The following is a 19,840-nucleotide window of genomic DNA, read 5'->3' as shown; positions in this document are numbered from 1 at the left end:
GATAAACTACCTCAGGTTCTTGCTTGTCCATTTAGTCACTCTTTCAGCATTCCTCTTTCTTCACTTTCATGAAAATATGAATTTTAATTTGCCTTTGAATTTTAAAATTTTAATTTAGGTACACCGCACCATGGTGGGTGAGCATGGAATTCAGCTGTTTGGTGGATGGAAGCAACGAGTTGCCCTAGCCAGAGCAATTCTGCAGGACCCCCAAATTTTACTTCTAAATGAAGCAACGAGTGCTCTTGATGCTGAATGCGAGAGGATTGTGCAAGAAGCAATGGATAGGGTTATGGTCAACAGGACAACAGTTATTGTAGCCCATCGATTGAGCACAATGAGGAATGCCTATATGATTGCCGTGATTCAACAAGGAAAGATGTTTGAAAAAGGTCTTAGATTTGGGTTCGCTAATTATTTTGTAACTCGATCACATATAGAGCAAATATAAAGGTTACATTTCAAGTCTGAACTTGTGACCTGATTTTTAACGGGCTTTTAGTTTTTCATAATATGTGATTGGTTGTATAATTTTACTTTCCGTTGGCTTTCCAGGCACTTTTATCCATTGGAAAGTAACTAATTGAAGTTCTAGATGTTCTTCTAAGATGGTTTGGTGTGCGATTCTGCGAATCTAACTCATCATGCCTGGTGAAGGTGAAGTATTTTCTTATCTATATATTTCAGTTTTGCTTATATCAGGTGGCTGGTAAGAGAATTTGTTGGTTGTGATTAAATTTAGTATTTTTTCCCCTTCAAAAACAGGTGCTGGAATTCCTTCATGAACTTTTTGATACGTTGAGGAATGAGGGATACACCATTACTGAATCAGAGGCTGTCAATTTTTTTCCCTGCTTGATTGATAAGGTTTTTTTTTTTTTTTTTTTTTTTTTTTTCAGCCCTGAATTTTTTCAATTAGTCCCATAACCTGTGCAGTTTCTAATACTGCTTGATTGAGAAGGTTCTTTTTGTAGCCCTTAACTGCTTCAATTAGTCCCATCTCCTTCTCAGTTTCTAATGCTGCATTGTTGTTGGTCATGTTTAACCCAAACCTGCTAACCAACTTGAAGTTATGTAGCTGGCAGTTTTTAGCCTAACCTTCCCTAGAAGATGTCATACTGATCAGTTCTTTCTTTAAAAGACTAAGTATTTTCTTTAATAATGCATCTAGTTCCATTTTCTTATGTTAGTTGACCAACCTTTTTCTTAAAAGGGATTGCAGTAGTTGTGGTTGTATTGTTATGCATTATATTCAAGCTTGTCTAATATTACGACATTTTAGGTTACTTGTGTTGCTGCTGCTTTAACAGATGCAATACTTGCTGTGAAAGATCATAAGGATCTTTTTCATTGGGTATCGAGGCAACTTACTGGATCAAGTGTTTTTTCTGATGCTTCACATTTGCTAAAACCAGTTGCCTCTGCTATGACGGTATATACTAGAGCAATACTAGAATTTGTTTGCAAAATAAATTGAAAGCAATATTCATTTTTTTATTTTATGGTTTGTTGGTCCCCATATAGGATAAATCAGCGGAAGTTTGCAAGGCAGCAAAAGCATGCATTGGTGAAATTTTAAGAGTTTGCGGACCAGAAACTCTGCGTTGGCTTCAAAATTCTTTGGTGTTACCTTTGGTTTGTTGAAATTTATAGAACTCTTGATATTATTATAATTATCATTTTTCTTGGTGACAAAAAATTTAAAAGATATACATGGACCTGCCTTGGCTATTGTTCTCGAACGGCTGATGCCATATAGGGCTTTTCAAGGTGATTCTTCATAAATTTTGCGTAGTTGTTATATTGGTTTTGTTGGCTGTGTTACTTAGCTAATCTAACTTGTTTGCTTCCAGGAAAACGTTTGAATCAGCAATAAACAATACCAACATCTAAAATTGGCTCAAAGGCTAGGAAGTCTAGTATCAACGATCTTGGAGATCGTGTACCATGGCATGTGATAGGGGAAAAGGTACAATAGTCAGCAACAAAGGAAAAGCCGAGGGCCAATCGGAAGCAATCAAACAGTTACAAATTCAAAAGAGTTAGACGATAAAGTAAAATAGAAATTCGATTTCCTGGGAAGTCTTCTTAAAGTTGCAACAAACTAATTTTCCACGGTAGCTATAAAGTAGGTCCATAGCAACCAATCAGGTACAATAAAAATTATCACCTTACTGCTCTGTTTATTTTACTGGTGACTGACTTTACCATCAGAGGGTTTTTGGCAGGCACCAAACCGGTGTCAAAGCAGTGCCATTTCGGATCAACTGAAGACGAGGTGTGTCTTCAGTATGCTTTTACCTGCTTGAAAGGTTTGCCGCTTATAGTTTAACAATGATTCTGATTCTTTAATTGTTTGGGCAGGGAGTTACGGAAGCAATGGTTCATGGCCTGAGTCAATTATATCTTTTCAATATATGACAATCCAGTCTCTGCCTTTGTTAAATGTTAAGGTTCAAACAGGGTATATTGGATAGTAATATAACATCAAGTTCCGATTGTGTTTTATTTAGTGCACCGTCACTTGAGGAATGAGGGATACACCATTATTGAATCGAAGGCTGCCATTTATTTCCTGTGCTTGATTGTGAAGGTTCTTTTTGTAGCCCTGAACTGCCTCAATTAGTCCCATCACCTTCGCAGTTTCTAATGCTGCTTGATTGAGAAGTTTTTTTTGTGGCCCTGAAGTGCTTCAATTAGTCCCGTCACCTTTGCAGTTTCTAATGCTGCATTGTGGTTGGTCATGTTTTACCAAAACCTGCTAACCAACTTGAAGTATGGTAGCTCGCAGTTTTAAGACTAAACTTCCTAGAAGATGCCAAACTGATCATTTCTTTCTTTATAAAGCAAAGTAGTTGCATCTAGTTCCATTTTCTTATGTTAGTTGACCAACCTTTCTCTTAAAAGGGATCGTAGTAATTGTGGTTGTATTTTTGTGCATTATAGTCATGCTTGTCTAATATAATGACTATTCAATGTCCATTTTAGGTGTCTTATGTTGCTGCTGCTTTGACAGATGCAATACTTGCTGTGAAAGAACGTAAGGATCTTTTTTATTGGGTATGGAGGCGACTTATTGGATTAACAAGCTGCCTCTGCTATGACGGTATATACTAGAGCAATACTAGAATGCTTTAGCAAAATAAATTTAAAGCAATATTCATTTTTTGATTTTATGGAAATTTTATGGTTTATTGGTTCCCATATAGGATAAATCAGCAGAAGTTTGCAAGGCAGCAAAAGCATGCATTGGTGAAATTTTAAGGGTTTGCGGACCAGAAACAGTGCGTTGGCTTCAAAATTCTTTGATGATCCTTTTGGTTTCTTAAAACTGACAGAACCCTTGAGATTCTTTATTATAATTATCATTTTTCTAGGTGACCAAAAATTTGGAAGATGTATGTGGACCTGCCTTGGCTATTGCTCTTAAACGGCTGCAACTGTCACTAGGACTGATGTGCCGGATATTACAGACAGAATGGTTATCCGAAGGTCTAAATTCTAAGAGCCACGGTCAGAGCAAATTCAAGAACTCGAGGTTTGTGTTCATTTACAGTTCATGAATATTTTTTGCTTTTCTATCATTTCCTTTTGAATTTGACAGAATGATTGTTTATGCTACAGAATGGTCTTTTGAAGTATTTCAGAGAAGATCTGCACAGGAGGCTTCTTAGCACAGACTTAAAGAAGCAAGTTGATGGTATTGAGATGCTGCAGAAGGTGCTTTCGCTGTCACATTTGTGGTTACTTGGACTTGCTCAGAATATGTGATTGGTTATATAATTTTAGTTTGTGTTGGCTCTCCAGTCACTTTTAACCATTGGAAAGGAACTAATTGAAGTTCTAGATGTTCTTCTAAGATTGTTTGGTTTGCGATTCTGCGAATCTAAGTCATCTTGCCCATTGAAGGTGAAGTATTTTCTTATTGATATATTTCAGTTTTGCTTATTTTAGGTGGCTGGTAGGAAAATTTGTTGGTTGTGATTAAATTTAGTTATTCTCAAACCACCCCCCCCCCCCCCCCCCCCCCCCCCCCTCCCCCTTCAAATACAGCTGCTGAAATTCTTTCCTGAACTTTTTGATACGCTGTGGAATGAGGGATACACCATTAGTGAATCGGAGGCTGCCATTTTTTTTCCCGTGCTTGATTGAGAAGGTTCTTTTTGTAGCCCTAAACTGCTTCAATTAGTCCCGTCACCTGTGCAGTTTCTAATGCTGCTTGATTGAGAAGGTTTTATTGTAGTCCGGAACTGCTTCAATTAGTCCTGTCAACAGTGCCATTTCTAATGCTGCATTGTGGTTGGTCATGTTTGACCCAAACCTGCTAACCAATTTGAAGTATGGTAGCTGGCAGTTGTTATCCTAACCTTCCTATAAGATGTCAAACCGATCAGTTCTTTCGTTAAAAGGCGAAGTAGTTTCTTTAAGAATGCATCTAGTTCCATTTTCTTATGTTAGTTGTCCGACCTTTTTCTTAAAATGGAATTGTAGTAAATGTGGTTATATTTTGTGCATTATAGTCATGCCTGTCTAATATTATGACAATTCTATGTCCATTTTAGGTTAATGTTGTTGCTGCTGCTTTAACAGATGCGCCGCGAAAGAGCTTAAGGTTCCTTTTTATTGGGTATTGAGGCAACGTACTGGATTAAGTGATTTTTCTGATGCTTCACATTTGCTAAAACCAGCTGCCTCTGCTATGACGGTATATGCTAGAGCAATACTAGAATATTTTTGCAAAATAAATTGAAAGCAATATTCATTTTTTGATTTTATGGAAATTTTATGGTTTGTTGGTTCCCCTATAGGATAAATCAGCGGAAGTTTGCAAGGGTGGAAAAGCTTGCATTGGTGAAATTTTAAGAGTTTGCGGACCAGAAACACTGCGTTAGCTACAAAATGCTCAGAATATGTGATTGGTCATATAATTGTAGTTTATGTTGGCTTTCCTGGCACTTCCATTCTTTGGAAAGGAACTAATTGAAGTTCTAGGTGTTTCTTCTAAGATGGCTTGGTTTGCGATTCTACAAATCTAACACATCACGCCTATTGAAGGTGAAGTATTTTCTTATTTATATATTCAATTTTGCTTATTTCAGGTGGCTTTTAAGAAAATTTGTTGATTGTGATTAAATTTTTTTTCTTTTTCCCCTCTAAAACCAGGTGCTGGAATTTCTTCATGAACTTTTTGTTACGCTGAGGAATGAGGGATACACCATTACTGAATCGGAAGCTGGCATTTTTTTCCACTGCTTTATTGAGAAGGTTCTTCTTTGTATCCCTGAACTGCTTCAATTTCTAATGCTGTGCATTGTTGTATGTCATATTTGACCCAAAGCTGCTAACCAACTTGAAGTATGGTAGCTGGCAGTTTTTAGCCTAACCTCCCTAGAAGATGCCAAACTGATCTTTTCTTTCCTTTAAAGGTGAAGTACTTCAAGAATGCATCCGGTTCCATTTTCTTTTGTGAGTTAACCCAGCTTTTTCTTAGGAGGGATTGTAGTATTTCTGGTTGTATATTACTTGGATTGGCTCTCTCATATTGAGAAATTTTGCTAGAGGCATTCTTCTTCTTGTTCCTCTTCTTTTTTCTTTTTCTAATAGTGTCAGTAGGCTGGTGGGTAGGTTTTGGCAGTTCTTCTACTTTTTCTTTTTCTTTTTGTATCAGTGGGTTGGTGGGTTGGTTTTTTGGCAGTACCCTAGTATGATAATTTATGCATACTTATCATGTATATTTGTTTAATTTATTTATGTATTCGTGTCTAGAAATACATGCCATAAACTTTGAATTGTTCAATCAAGGGTCAATTAAAAAGATAAAAGTTTGGAAACACAATTTTGAAATTGATTCTGATTAAACATAGAAGTTTGAATACTTTCTAGTAAAAGTTTCGGTTTATTTATTTCTTTATAGTAAGAAACTTGTGAAATTATTCGCACACACACTAACTCACATTTATATGATCTTTCTTCAAAGTTGTGAACTTAGACTCAAATAACGAGTAACATCTTAAGGTAATATAAGATGATGGCATTTGAAAAAAAAAAGTGAGGTGCAATGCAAAAAGGAAAGAAAAAAAAAAAGCCTGTTTTTGCAGTTGAAAAGAAACGAAAAATCTCCAATGAGATAGCTGCAAAAAGTTTCTTATGAAAAAGGCTACCTAGTGAGATCAGACCGAAAGCTTCCTTGACTCGAAAAAAATGGGAATAAGGGAAAATAGCTGGCTACTCATTAGAGTGAAAGCCGTCATAGAAACACAAAAGAAAAAAACAGGAGAGGTTTCAAAAAGAAAAGAGCGAAAATTCACCTGCTTTTATAATCTTTGCATCTTTTGTGTGAAATTTATTTTTGTTTTTGAACACAAATTTGACACTGATTATATTTATGTTGAGTTTATTTCTAATGCACATATAATGGACTAAGTTGACTACTATTGATTTATAAATGGGCTAGAAATCTTTGAACCTAATTAGGAGAATTTTTATATTTATAAAGATAATAGAATAAAAATTTGTGGGTCCAAATAATGTTCAATTTTATTGTTGATTTATTGACACTTCGAAAACTTTGGCATGTTTAGATTTATATATTTATATATGTGTCTTTGCATATCATCACAAAATTGAAAAATTACAAAAATATATTTCTTTATAATTTTGTTTATTTGTGTCTTTATTTATTTATTTGATCATATGAGAGATCATGTAGGGTGTATGAGGACATAAAATTGCAAAAGAAGCAAATTAGGGCATTTTTAGGTACGTCGCTCGAAGCCATAGCAAGGCTCCATCGATCGACCCTTGAAATCAAATCAATCGATGCAAGTGTCACTCAGTTCCAGTGAGTTTTCAACTCGTCTGTGTCTCATTTGGCCTACCAGCATCAGTTGGACAGTGTGTTCCTGAAACTGCATTAAGAAAACGCCGTGGCCACCTATCAAAACTGTCAGAACAGCGTCTAGAAGTTCCACTGTGCCTCCTTGCCTATCTCTACAAACCAGAGGTTCTGGTTCTGATAGCAGGAGCCCTATCCGCAATTATTAATGGTGCGATAATATAACTGCATTAGCTTTGTGGTTTCGCTTTTCTTTTACAACTTTAATTCCAATTGTATGTGCTTTAAAATTTAGCTAATGTCAATTTATTTATATTTTGGGTTACTCCTCAGAAGAAGTGAGTTGTGCTCAGAAGGAAAGCATAATAGTTGGAACTACTCAAGGATCCTGATGGAGCATACTCGCAGCCCCCAACAGTGACAACAATTGTGGATATTAGAGCTGCAGCTTAGCTAGTAAATTCTGCCAAATTCATTGATAAAATACCTCCGGTTCTTGCACGTCCATTTAGTCACTCTTTCAGCATTCCTCTTTCTTCACTTTCTTGAAAATATGAATTTTAATTTGCCTTTGAATTTTAAAATTTTAATTTAGGTACACCACGCCATGGTGGGTGATCGTGGAATTCCGCTGTTTGGTCGATGGAAGCAACGAGTTGCCCTAGCCAGAGTAATTCTGAAGGCCCCCAAATTCTACTTCTAAATGAATCAACGAGTGCTCTTGATGCTGAATCTGAGAGGATTGTGCAAGAAGCAATGGATGGGGTTATGGTCAACAGGACAACAGTTAGTGTAGCCCATCGATTGAGCACAATGAGGAATGCCTATATGATTTCCGTGATTCATCAAGGAAAGATGTTTGAAAAAGGTATCTTAGATTTGGGTTTGCTAATTATTTTGTTACTTGATCACATATAGAGCAAATATAAAGGTTACATGTCAAGTCTGAACTTGTGACCTGATTTTTAACGGGCTTTTAGTTTTTCAGAATATGTGATTGGTTGTATAATTTTACTTTCCGTTGGCTTTCCAGGCACTTTTATCCATTGGAAAGGAACTAATTGAAGTTCTAGATGTTCTTCTAAGATGGTTTGGTATGCGATTCTGCGAATCCAACTCATCATGCCTAGTGAAGGTGAAATATTTTCTTATCTATATATTTCAATTTTGCTTATATCAGGTGGCTGGTAAGAGAATTTGTTGGTTGTGATTAAATTTAGTATTTTTTCCCCTTCAAAAAGTGGTGCTGGAATTCCTTCCTAATCTTTTTGATACGTTGAGGAATGAGGGATACACCATTACTAAATCGGAGGCTGTCAATTTTTTCCCCTGCTTGATTGATAAGGGTTTTTTTTTTTTTTTTTTCTAGCCCTGAATTTTTCCAATTAGTCCAATCCGCTGTGCAGTTTCTAATTCTGCTTGATTGAGAAGGTTCTTTTTGTAGCCCTTAACTGCTTCAATTAGTCCCATCACCTGTGCAGTTTCTAATGCTGCATTGTGGTTGGTCATGTTTGACCCAAACCTGCTAACCAATTTGAAGTATGGTAGCTGGCAGTTGTTCTTTCTTTAAAAGACGAAGTATTTTCTTGAAGAATGCATCTAGTTCCATTTTCTTATGTTAGTTTACCGACCTTTTTCTTAAAAGGGATTGCAGTAATTATGGTTGTATTGTTGTGCATTATATTCAAGCTTGTCTAATATTATGACAATTCTATGTCCATTTTAGGTTACTTGAGTTGCTGCTGCTTTAACTGATGCAATACTTGCTGTGAAAGATCATACGGATCTTTTTCATTGGGTATCGAGGCCACTTACTGGATCAAGTGATTTTTCCGATGCTTCACATTTGCTAAAACCAGTTGCCTCTGCTATGACGGTATATACTAGAGCAATACTAGAATTTGTTTGCAAAATAAATTGAAAGCAATATTCATTTTTTGATTTTATGAAAATTTTATGGTTTGTTGGTTCCCCTATAGGATAAATCAGCGGAAGTTTGCAAGGGTGCAAAAACTTGCATTGGTGAAATTTTAAGAGCTTGCGGACCAGAAACAGTGCGTTGGCTTCAAAATGCTCAGAATATGTGATTGGTTATATAATTGTAGTTTATGTTGGCTTTCCTGGCACTTCCATTCTTTGGAAAGGAACTAATTGAAGTTCTAGGTGTTTCTTCTAAGATGGCTTGGTTTGCGATTCTACAAATCTAACACATCACGCCTATTGAAGGTGAAGTATTTTCTTATTTATATATTCAATTTTGCTTATTTCAGGTGGCTTTTAAGAAAATTTGTTGATTGTGATTAAATTTTTTTTCTTTTTCCCCTCTAAAACCAGGTGCTGGAATTTCTTCATGAACTTTTTGTTACGCTGAGGAATGAGGGATACACCATTACTGAATCGGAAGCTGGCATTTTTTTCCACTGCTTTATTGAGAAGGTTCTTCTTTGTATCCCTGAACTGCTTCAATTTCTAATGCTGTGCATTGTTGTATGTCATATTTGACCCAAAGCTGCTAACCAACTTGAAGTATGGTAGCTGGCAGTTTTTAGCCTAACCTCCCTAGAAGATGCCAAACTGATCTTTTCTTTCCTTTAAAGGTGAAGTACTTCAAGAATGCATCCGGTTCCATTTTCTTTTGTGAGTTAACCCAGCTTTTTCTTAGGAGGGATTGTAGTATTTCTGGTTGTATATTACTTGGATTGGCTCTCTCATATTGAGAAATTTTGCTAGAGGCATTCTTCTTCTTGTTCCTCTTCTTTTTTCTTTTTCTAATAGTGTCAGTAGGCTGGTGGGTAGGTTTTGGCAGTTCTTCTACTTTTTCTTTTTCTTTTTGTATCAGTGGGTTGGTGGGTTGGTTTTTTGGCAGTACCCTAGTATGATAATTTATGCATACTTATCATGTATATTTGTTTAATTTATTTATGTATTCGTGTCTAGAAATACATGCCATAAACTTTGAATTGTTCAATCAAGGGTCAATTAAAAAGATAAAAGTTTGGAAACACAATTTTGAAATTGATTCTGATTAAACATAGAAGTTTGAATACTTTCTAGTAAAAGTTTCGGTTTATTTATTTCTTTATAGTAAGAAACTTGTGAAATTATTCGCACACACACTAACTCACATTTATATGATCTTTCTTCAAAGTTGTGAACTTAGACTCAAATAACGAGTAACATCTTAAGGTAATATAAGATGATGGCATTTGAAAAAAAAAAGTGAGGTGCAATGCAAAAAGGAAAGAAAAAAAAAAAGCCTGTTTTTGCAGTTGAAAAGAAACGAAAAATCTCCAATGAGATAGCTGCAAAAAGTTTCTTATGAAAAAGGCTACCTAGTGAGATCAGACCGAAAGCTTCCTTGACTCGAAAAAAATGGGAATAAGGGAAAATAGCTGGCTACTCATTAGAGTGAAAGCCGTCATAGAAACACAAAAGAAAAAAACAGGAGAGGTTTCAAAAAGAAAAGAGCGAAAATTCACCTGCTTTTATAATCTTTGCATCTTTTGTGTGAAATTTATTTTTGTTTTTGAACACAAATTTGACACTGATTATATTTATGTTGAGTTTATTTCTAATGCACATATAATGGACTAAGTTGACTACTATTGATTTATAAATGGGCTAGAAATCTTTGAACCTAATTAGGAGAATTTTTATATTTATAAAGATAATAGAATAAAAATTTGTGGGTCCAAATAATGTTCAATTTTATTGTTGATTTATTGACACTTCGAAAACTTTGGCATGTTTAGATTTATATATTTATATATGTGTCTTTGCATATCATCACAAAATTGAAAAATTACAAAAATATATTTCTTTATAATTTTGTTTATTTGTGTCTTTATTTATTTATTTGATCATATGAGAGATCATGTAGGGTGTATGAGGACATAAAATTGCAAAAGAAGCAAATTAGGGCATTTTTAGGTACGTCGCTCGAAGCCATAGCAAGGCTCCATCGATCGACCCTTGAAATCAAATCAATCGATGCAAGTGTCACTCAGTTCCAGTGAGTTTTCAACTCGTCTGTGTCTCATTTGGCCTACCAGCATCAGTTGGACAGTGTGTTCCTGAAACTGCATTAAGAAAACGCCGTGGCCACCTATCAAAACTGTCAGAACAGCGTCTAGAAGTTCCACTGTGCCTCCTTGCCTATCTCTACAAACCAGAGGTTCTGGTTCTGATAGCAGGAGCCCTATCCGCAATTATTAATGGTGCGATAATATAACTGCATTAGCTTTGTGGTTTCGCTTTTCTTTTACAACTTTAATTCCAATTGTATGTGCTTTAAAATTTAGCTAATGTCAATTTATTTATATTTTGGGTTACTCCTCAGAAGAAGTGAGTTGTGCTCAGAAGGAAAGCATAATAGTTGGAACTACTCAAGGATCCTGATGGAGCATACTCGCAGCCCCCAACAGTGACAACAATTGTGGATATTAGAGCTGCAGCTTAGCTAGTAAATTCTGCCAAATTCATTGATAAAATACCTCCGGTTCTTGCACGTCCATTTAGTCACTCTTTCAGCATTCCTCTTTCTTCACTTTCTTGAAAATATGAATTTTAATTTGCCTTTGAATTTTAAAATTTTAATTTAGGTACACCACGCCATGGTGGGTGATCGTGGAATTCCGCTGTTTGGTCGATGGAAGCAACGAGTTGCCCTAGCCAGAGTAATTCTGAAGGCCCCCAAATTCTACTTCTAAATGAATCAACGAGTGCTCTTGATGCTGAATCTGAGAGGATTGTGCAAGAAGCAATGGATGGGGTTATGGTCAACAGGACAACAGTTAGTGTAGCCCATCGATTGAGCACAATGAGGAATGCCTATATGATTTCCGTGATTCATCAAGGAAAGATGTTTGAAAAAGGTATCTTAGATTTGGGTTTGCTAATTATTTTGTTACTTGATCACATATAGAGCAAATATAAAGGTTACATGTCAAGTCTGAACTTGTGACCTGATTTTTAACGGGCTTTTAGTTTTTCAGAATATGTGATTGGTTGTATAATTTTACTTTCCGTTGGCTTTCCAGGCACTTTTATCCATTGGAAAGGAACTAATTGAAGTTCTAGATGTTCTTCTAAGATGGTTTGGTATGCGATTCTGCGAATCCAACTCATCATGCCTAGTGAAGGTGAAATATTTTCTTATCTATATATTTCAATTTTGCTTATATCAGGTGGCTGGTAAGAGAATTTGTTGGTTGTGATTAAATTTAGTATTTTTTCCCCTTCAAAAAGTGGTGCTGGAATTCCTTCCTAATCTTTTTGATACGTTGAGGAATGAGGGATACACCATTACTAAATCGGAGGCTGTCAATTTTTTCCCCTGCTTGATTGATAAGGGTTTTTTTTTTTTTTTTTCTAGCCCTGAATTTTTCCAATTAGTCCAATCCGCTGTGCAGTTTCTAATTCTGCTTGATTGAGAAGGTTCTTTTTGTAGCCCTTAACTGCTTCAATTAGTCCCATCACCTGTGCAGTTTCTAATGCTGCATTGTGGTTGGTCATGTTTGACCCAAACCTGCTAACCAATTTGAAGTATGGTAGCTGGCAGTTGTTCTTTCTTTAAAAGACGAAGTATTTTCTTGAAGAATGCATCTAGTTCCATTTTCTTATGTTAGTTTACCGACCTTTTTCTTAAAAGGGATTGCAGTAATTATGGTTGTATTGTTGTGCATTATATTCAAGCTTGTCTAATATTATGACAATTCTATGTCCATTTTAGGTTACTTGAGTTGCTGCTGCTTTAACTGATGCAATACTTGCTGTGAAAGATCATACGGATCTTTTTCATTGGGTATCGAGGCCACTTACTGGATCAAGTGATTTTTCCGATGCTTCACATTTGCTAAAACCAGTTGCCTCTGCTATGACGGTATATACTAGAGCAATACTAGAATTTGTTTGCAAAATAAATTGAAAGCAATATTCATTTTTTGATTTTATGAAAATTTTATGGTTTGTTGGTTCCCCTATAGGATAAATCAGCGGAAGTTTGCAAGGGTGCAAAAACTTGCATTGGTGAAATTTTAAGAGCTTGCGGACCAGAAACAGTGCGTTGGCTTCAAAATGCTCAGAATATGTGATTGGTTATATAATTGTAGTTTATGTTGGCTTTCCTGGCACTTCCATTCTTTGGAAAGGAACTAATTGAAGTTCTAGGTGTTTCTTCTAAGATGGCTTGGTTTGCGATTCTACAAATCTAACACATCACGCCTATTGAAGGTGAAGTATTTTCTTATTTATATATTCAATTTTGCTTATTTCAGGTGGCTTTTAAGAAAATTTGTTGATTGTGATTAAATTTTTTTTCTTTTTCCCCTCTAAAACCAGGTGCTGGAATTTCTTCATGAACTTTTTGTTACGCTGAGGAATGAGGGATACACCATTACTGAATCGGAAGCTGGCATTTTTTTCCACTGCTTTATTGAGAAGGTTCTTCTTTGTATCCCTGAACTGCTTCAATTTCTAATGCTGTGCATTGTTGTATGTCATATTTGACCCAAAGCTGCTAACCAACTTGAAGTATGGTAGCTGGCAGTTTTTAGCCTAACCTCCCTAGAAGATGCCAAACTGATCTTTTCTTTCCTTTAAAGGTGAAGTACTTCAAGAATGCATCCGGTTCCATTTTCTTTTGTGAGTTAACCCAGCTTTTTCTTAGGAGGGATTGTAGTATTTCTGGTTGTATATTACTTGGATTGGCTCTCTCATATTGAGAAATTTTGCTAGAGGCATTCTTCTTCTTGTTCCTCTTCTTTTTTCTTTTTCTAATAGTGTCAGTAGGCTGGTGGGTAGGTTTGGCAGTTCTTCTACTTTTTCTTTTTCTTTTTGTATCAGTGGGCTCGTGGGTTGGTTTTTTGGCAGTACCCTAGTATGATAATTTATGCATACTTATCATGTATATTTGTTTAATTTATTTATGTATTTGTGTCTAGAAATACATGCCATAAACTTTGAATTGTTCAATCAAGAGTCAATTAAAAAGATAAAAGTTTGGAAACACAATTTTGAAATTGATTCTGATTCAACATAGAAGTTTGAATAATTTATAATAAAAGTTTTGTTTTATTTATTTCTTTATAGTTAGAAACTTGTGAAATTATTCACACATACCCTAACTCACATTCATATGATCTTTCTTCAAAGTTGGGAACTTAGACTCAAATAAAGAGCGTGCTTTTGCAGTTGAAAAGAAACGAAAAATCTCCAATGAGATGGCTGCAAAAAGTTTCTTATGAAAAAGGCTACCTAGTGAGATCAGACTGAAAGCTTCCTTGACTCTAAAAAAAAAGGGAATAAGGGAAAATAGCTGGCTACTCATTAGAGTGAAAACCGTCATTGAAACACAAAAGAAAAAAACAAGAGTGGTTTCAAAAAGAAAAAGAAAAGAGCGAAAATTCACATGCTTTTGAAATCTTTGATTTTTTTTGTGAAATTTATTATTGTTTTTGAACACAAATTTGAAATTGATTATATTTGTGTTGAGTTTATTTCTAATGCACATATAATGGACTAAGTTGACTACTATTGATTTATAAATGGACTAGAAATCTTTGAACCTAATTATGAGAATTTTTATGTTTATAAAGATAATAGAATAAAAATTTGTGGGTCCAAATAATGTTCAATTTTATTGATGATTTATTGACACTTTGGAAACCTTGGCATGTTTAGATTTATATATTTATATTTGTGTCTTTGCATATCATCACAAAATTGAAAAATGGCAAAAATATATTTCTGTATAATTTTTTTTATTTTTATTTTTATTTTTTATTTTATGTCTTTGTTTATTTATTTGGTTATATGAGAGATCATGTAGGGTGTATGAGGACTTAAAATTGCAAAAGAAGCAATTTAGGGCATTTTTAGGTACGTCGCTCGAAGCCATAGCAAGGCTCCCTCGTTCGACCCTTGAAATCAAATCAATCGATGCAAGTGTCACTCAGTTCCAGTGAGTTTGCATGTGTCAAATCAAATCAATCGATGCAAGTGTCAAATCAATCGATTCAAGTGTCACTCGTCTCTGTCTCATTTGGTCTACCAGCATCAGCTGGACCAAGTGTTCCTGAAACTGCATTAAGAGAACCCCGTGGCCACCCATCAAAACTGTCAGAACAGCATCTAGAAGTTCCACTGCGCCTCGTTGCCCATCTCTACAAACCAGAGGTTCCTGTTCTGATAGCAGGAGCCATATCTGCAATTATTTATGGTGCGATAACATAACTACTTTAGCTTTGTGGTTTCTCATTTCTTTTACAAGTTTCATTCCAATTGTATGTGTTTTAAAATTTAGCTAATGTCAGTTTATTTATGTTTTGGGTTACTCTTCAGAGGAAGTGAGTTGTGCTCAGAAGGAAAGCATAATATTTGGAACTTCTCAAGGATCCTGATGGAGCATGCTCTCAGCTCATATGATTTCTAGAAGTGAGCAAGACAAGTCATAAACTACTACGGAATCTGGTAGATAGTCAAGTCAACAAATTTCATTCCTGCATTCCACAAGTTGGGAATCATCTGGAGGAGGAAACAATAATCAGCTCCCACTCTGTCTCATAAGGGAGAGTTTGGCTTGGCTGGGTGCTTTTATATTTTATAGAAGTTTTGTTTAGGAAGGTAAATCATATGAAACATTGTGGTGCGTATTTGTGCATCCAGTTCGGTAGCTCTTACTGCTGTTATTTGCTTGAATGTTTATCTTTTTCAATTTATCTATGTTTCATGTTACTCCGAAGAGCTGAAATGGGAAGGACAAAAAGTTAGTAGAGTTGTAAGATGTGAAAAGTTAAGAATCGGGTTGAGATGTAAAAGAATAAGAAGAGCTAAAATGAAGTTTTGGTTTTTTCCCCGTTTTGTTGTGTAGCTTCTAAATAAGTTATAGTTTTTTCAGTACTACATAAAGGAAAACACTTCATCTTCTGCTTGAGCTTGTTAGTCTTGTAGCAAATCATATATTTAAAACTTTTTTGCTGCAATGTGGATATTTCAGGTCTTTACGGCAGGCATCTCCGATTCTCCTTGCATGAATGCATTTGCTGCTGGTCAAGCTGTTGCATTACGGATGTTTGAGACTATAAATAAGACGCTAGGGATAGATGCATATGACATGAAGGGAAAAGTTTTGGATGACATTAGTCCACTATGAGCGGAGCTTTTTGAGAGGTTGATGATGTTATCAACCAGATCCGGACAGAGAACGTCACAAATATCTAAACCAGGCAACTGAACTCCCTGCTTCTACTTACGCTGTAACCGGAACATTTGAGGAAGACAGAGAAGGCAAGACTCCTGGAAATGAAGAAGAACCTTCGACCCAAGACAAACCAAAGGAGAAATATGGAACAGAGTGCCTGGAGATATAGAGTTAAGTGATGTCCATTTTTGTTATTCAGCCTGACCAGATGATCGAATATTCAGTGCATTCTCTCTTTCCATTCCTAGTTGCACAACTGCAGCTTTGGTTGGACAGAGTGGAAGAGGTAAGTCAACAGTGCTCTGTCTGATTCAGAGATTTTATCGTCCACAAACTGGTGAAGTACTTATTGATCGAATTAATCTATATGTGTTCCGGCTTAATGGATTAGGTTGAGAATTGGTCTCGTCAGCCAAGAACCTGTGTTGTTTGCATCCAGCATTGAGGATAATATTGTGTATGGGAAGGATGGGATAACAATTGAGGATATTAGAGCTGCAGCTGAGCTAGTAAATTCTGCCAAATTCATTGATAAACTACCTCAGGTTCTTGCTTGTCCATTTAGTCACTCTTTTCATCATTCCTCTCTCTTCACTTTCATGAAAATATGAATTTTAATTTGCCTTTGAATTTTAAAATTTTAATTTAGGTACACCGCACCGTGGTGGGTAAGCATGAATTCAGCTGTTTGGTGGATCGAAGCAACGAGTTGCCCTAGCCAGAGCAATTTTGAAGGACCCCCAAATTCTTCTTCTAAATGAAGCAACAAGTGCTCTTGATGCTGAATGCGAGAGGATTGTGCAAGAAGCAATGGATAGGCTCATGGTCAATTGGACAACAATTATTGTATCCCATCTATTGAGCACAATGAGGAATGCCTATATGATTGCTGTCATTCATCAAGGAAAGATGTTTGAAAAAGGTACCTTAGATTTGGGTTCGCTAATTATTTTGTAACTTGATCACATATAGAGCAAATATAAAGTTTACATTTCAAGTCTGACCTTGTGACCTGATTTTTAACGGGTTTTTAGTTTTCTTATTCTTGCTTTTGTCCATTTTGTTTTATGAAGAAAGAAAATTGAACGAAAGTGGCAAAAAAAAAAAGGGGGACGTGAGATGGAAACCAGTTGCGCAAAAAAGAAAAAGCACAAAGAAAGAAAAAGGAAAAAAAAAATAAAAGTAAATAAAAATGAGGGAAATGAGATGAAAAGATAAGAGGAAAGACGGGTTTGAGATGCGATAAAGAAAAAAAGGTGGGGAGAAGTGAGAACTAGGCCCTGGAAACTTGTGTTCTGTTTTGCTGTGGTGAAAGTCAAGCCTTAGTATTTCTTGTTTTTTAGTTAGTCAGGCATTAATATATATATATATATATATATATATCAGACACGCACAAAGCGACACATACTGATTAAAGATGTGTGTATGTCCATGTTATGGGTAGTCACTGAGTTGGATTATATTTTGTTATATATTTTGCGTGTTCTTTATTATCTTCTCTGTTTGAGGCATGTGGTCCATCAAACCATGCTTTAGAACAGGAGATGCTTCACATAAATGTTATGGTCATCGCCATGTTCTCCATTTAAATTTAGGTTTCAGTTATTTGAAATGATGTCGTTGAGGTTGTAAGCACATATTCTCCACTTAAATTTTGGTTGATCAAAGAGCATGCTAGAGTAAGTAGTACTTTATGTTGACTTAGAATTATCTTATTTCCTGTTAAAATTTCTTATTCTTCTTTGTCCTTGCTTTCGTATTTTGTTTTTTGTTTGAAACAAACATATTAAATTTTTTTTGCTTCATTATAGGGGTTTCATTGGAACCATCCTCAGATAAGCTCCTCCCTGATTTGCACCTCCTGGGGATGCACATGTTTGGGCTTCTGTTAGATCTTAATGAGACACTAATATACTTTGCTTGGAAGGTAAGGTTTTATTGTTAATGGTTTGCTTTACTGCTGTCCATTATTCTAGCGCTGATAAAAACTGACAGAGTGGTTCCATGGCATCACTATAGGCATCTGTTATGGTTTTATTTTATCATCATAAGCATCTTTAGTACATTTCAGTGTTGATATCCATGTACTTTGTGATCTGACAGCTCTCTCTTTTGGACTTCTAGACTCCATATGGCAATGAAATCTCTCTCCAGAGGCTGTACTACCCACTTTTCACATTGATATGCATCCATTTGTTAGACGTAATATTCCTAACAACAGTTTTATATTGAGTTTTGATCATTTGGATGAATTGAGTGAACAAGGGAAAAACTTCAGATTTCTTTTTAAGTAAATATACCCATGTGTAACGGGAATAATCATCAATGAATGTGACATAATAACGAAGGCCCGAAAAATCAGTAATAGGAGAAGGACCCCACAGATCAGAATATATGAGATCAAACATACTAGGTGCACGATGCATATGAGAAATATAACTGGTTCTAGTATATTTAGAAAGCTCACAAATCTCACATTGAAACTTATTATCCTTGCAAGCCGTTATTAATGAAGGGAAAAGTAGACATAAATACTAAAAGTTTACATGCCCAAGGCGACCATGCTATAAACTTAAAGTCTGAAAAGAAAAATCATAAGACCTGGAAACTGGAAGAACAGATGCTTGAAGGCTTGAAGCAAGTGAAGGATCCTTAAAGTAGTAGAGGCCATTGTGCTCCTGCCAAAAATTCTCTTCAAACACAGGTCCTTTAAAACACAGTGATGAGGAAATAAAATCACAGTACAATTTAGTGATTTGGCAAGTTTGCTAACAGATAGAAGATTAAATGCAAAGTTAGGAACATAAAGAACAGATGGCAAAATAATATTAGGGGATAGATGAACATCTCCTTTGCTACGAATAATGGTGGTTGACCCATCGGCTAGACTAACAACCTGATTAACAGGGTAACGGGAGTAAAAAATAATGACAACTCACCAGTCATGTGATCATTGGCTCCGTAATCCAAAACCCAAGTAGGTTTTCCTGCTTTAACATGATAAGCACAAGGAGTACCTGTAGCTATAGTAGTCGTGGGGGTAGGAGAGCCGGCCCTGGTAGATAAGGCTCCGAACTGCTCCTGAAGCTGACCAATCTGGGATTGTAACTGTTTGAAGTCCTGAAAAGATGGTCTGGGAGGAGTTGTAGCAGGAGGGACAACAATCTGTGGAGTAGTATACCCACCAATAGTATCGGCTACTGCGGCAGTGTGACCACGGCTCGAAGATAAAGTGTCCTTTTGGCTACTAGAATCACTCATAGTACCAAAATAAGGGTGGTCCACACGTCAAAGAGGGAGGAAAGAGAAAAACAAAGCCGGAAAAATCGGCGCTTTCCTCCAAATATGCTACCGAACAAACACCGGCAGCCCACAAAGAAAAAGAAAACACTAGAAGGACCCTTAGATCATAAAAAAACCTAAGGGAATTGTCCTAAAAAAGGAGTAAAAAAACAGAGGGTGGGAGGAGATGGAGGTGCACTGGAGGTGAGGGAAAATGGAGAGGGGAAGAGAGAGTGGCGGTGTTGGGGAGGAAGATGGGGAGGCGAAGGTTTTTGTTTTGCTCTGATACCAAAAAGAAGATTTGGGTTTTGGCTTATTCAAACCAAGAGCCAAGATCTATATTTATATATAAGAATAGGGTACAAAGAAAGGAAACCAAATCAAAGAAAGAAAGAAAATATGCCAAAATTTATGTGATCCCATGATTATGGGGATCTTATCTACAGGATCCCATGATTACGCGGATCTTATCTACGTGATCCCATGATTACAGGGGACTGAAGATTTCAGATAAGAATCTGTCA

At 36.0% G+C, this 19,840-nt stretch overlaps 1 long non-coding RNA gene across 1 annotated transcript in view; it reads left to right on the top strand.

Moving 5' to 3' along the window:
- Nucleotides 1-270: 270 nt before the first annotated feature.
- LOC132268301 (uncharacterized) overlaps nt 271-19,840 on the top strand; it is a 96,211-nt gene continuing 76,641 nt past the window's right edge. Inside the window, exons 1-30 of the long non-coding RNA XR_009469275.1 lie at nt 271-392; nt 556-657; nt 766-867; nt 1,283-1,432; nt 1,525-1,770; nt 1,854-2,278; nt 2,365-3,106; nt 3,210-3,284; nt 3,378-3,538; nt 3,625-3,909; nt 4,591-4,705; nt 4,809-5,055; nt 5,164-7,046; nt 7,169-7,291; nt 7,431-7,703; nt 7,869-7,970; nt 8,562-8,711; nt 8,815-9,061; nt 9,170-11,052; nt 11,175-11,297; nt 11,437-11,709; nt 11,875-11,976; nt 12,567-12,716; nt 12,820-13,066; nt 13,175-15,053; nt 15,176-15,457; nt 15,831-16,320; nt 16,426-16,579; nt 16,684-16,956; nt 17,846-17,961. This is a non-coding gene — a long non-coding RNA (uncharacterized LOC132268301). The remainder of the gene's footprint in view (nt 393-555; nt 658-765; nt 868-1,282; nt 1,433-1,524; nt 1,771-1,853; nt 2,279-2,364; nt 3,107-3,209; nt 3,285-3,377; nt 3,539-3,624; nt 3,910-4,590; nt 4,706-4,808; nt 5,056-5,163; nt 7,047-7,168; nt 7,292-7,430; nt 7,704-7,868; nt 7,971-8,561; nt 8,712-8,814; nt 9,062-9,169; nt 11,053-11,174; nt 11,298-11,436; nt 11,710-11,874; nt 11,977-12,566; nt 12,717-12,819; nt 13,067-13,174; nt 15,054-15,175; nt 15,458-15,830; nt 16,321-16,425; nt 16,580-16,683; nt 16,957-17,845; nt 17,962-19,840) is intronic.

The sequence above is a fragment of the Cornus florida genome, unplaced genomic scaffold (assembly GCF_030987335.1).
Source record: "Cornus florida cultivar Cherokee Brave unplaced genomic scaffold, ASM3098733v1 CherokeeBrave_3.0.0_Hap2_Chr08, whole genome shotgun sequence".
NCBI lineage: Eukaryota > Viridiplantae > Streptophyta > Magnoliopsida > Cornales > Cornaceae > Cornus > Cornus florida.
The sequence above is the reverse complement of the archived record's forward strand: the minus strand, read 5'-3'. Positions and strand labels throughout refer to the sequence as shown.